This window comes from Otolemur garnettii, unplaced genomic scaffold (assembly GCF_000181295.1).
Source record: "Otolemur garnettii isolate 467f Iridium unplaced genomic scaffold, OtoGar3 scaffold00275, whole genome shotgun sequence".
NCBI classification, from domain to species: domain Eukaryota; kingdom Metazoa; phylum Chordata; class Mammalia; order Primates; family Galagidae; genus Otolemur; species Otolemur garnettii.
The window spans coordinates 167674-168875 of record NW_003852670.1 but is presented as its reverse complement, the minus strand read 5'-3'; positions in this window follow the sequence as shown (position 1 = coordinate 168875).

Here is a 1202-nt window from a genome sequence, read left to right as displayed (position 1 = left end):
AAAAAGACATGAAGGCTATGTTAACTAGTTGGATGAAAGTATTTCAAATTGTAAACAGAAACAGTAAACTGTACCCCATGATAGTATTAATGTACACTGCTATGATTTAATTTTAAAAATTCTAAAAAAAAATCATGACTACATAATGAAACTTCCATAAGAAACCCCCCCCAAAAGACCGGGTTTGGCGATCTTTCAGGTAGCTGAATGTGTGGAGGTTTCTGGAGGGAGGAACATTTGGGAGGTCATGGAAGCTCTGCTCCCCTTGCCACTACCTCTCCCTGTACATCTCTTCATCTGTATCCTTTGTAATATCTGTTATAATAAACTGGTAAGTGTAAGTGTTTCCCTGAGCTCTGTGAGCTGCTCTGGCAAACCCAAGCAGGGAGGTTGTGGGAGTTCTAATTTATAGTTAACCAGTTAGAAGCACAGGGAAAACACCTTGACATCGGAAGTGGGGGGCAGTCTTGGAGGACTGAGTCCTCAACCCATGAGATCTGCTATCTCCAGAAAGAGTGGTTTGGAGGACATCCAGTTGGCGCCTATTATACAGATTTGGCTCCTGCTTGCTGTGTGGAGGAACATCTTTTGGTCACAGATATCTTTTGTGTTGATTGTGTGTGAAAGCAGAGGAAAAACTCTTTTTTCCACTGACATGCAATATGAGGCTGTGTATTTTAAGGTCTTCCCCCTTTTCTAAACGCTATGGAAACAAGGGCGGGGCCAGCATTTGGCAATAATGTACAGAATTGCTTATCCCAGGCAGTGCTGCCAGTCTTTGCCAGGATATCTGCAAAAATATCTTTGTCTTCCAAAAATGGTTAATTAATCAATAGGCTGAATTTTTACTATTGATTTTGTGGCTCACTTTATTAGTGACTGGGGAAGGAATGTCTATGAAGATGGTTCCATTGATTGCAGCAATCTATGACGTGGGAGTCCCTCTGTAAACACTTTCATGCATCAAAGCTGGTTCCAAAGTGCTGGCAGCGGGTATTGGGGCATGAGCCTGCTAGGGGGTCTGAATTCTGCTCTGAGGCTAGTCTCTCTCACTCTCCCTAGGTCCTCCTCACAGGGCAGTCCCTCCACCCAGCACAGCCCCTGTGTTCGGCAGCAGCTTAGACTGCACTGAGGGGAAAAGCAGATGCCAAATTAGAACAAACGTCCCTAGGCTCGGCGCCTGTGGCTCAAGTGGCTAAGGC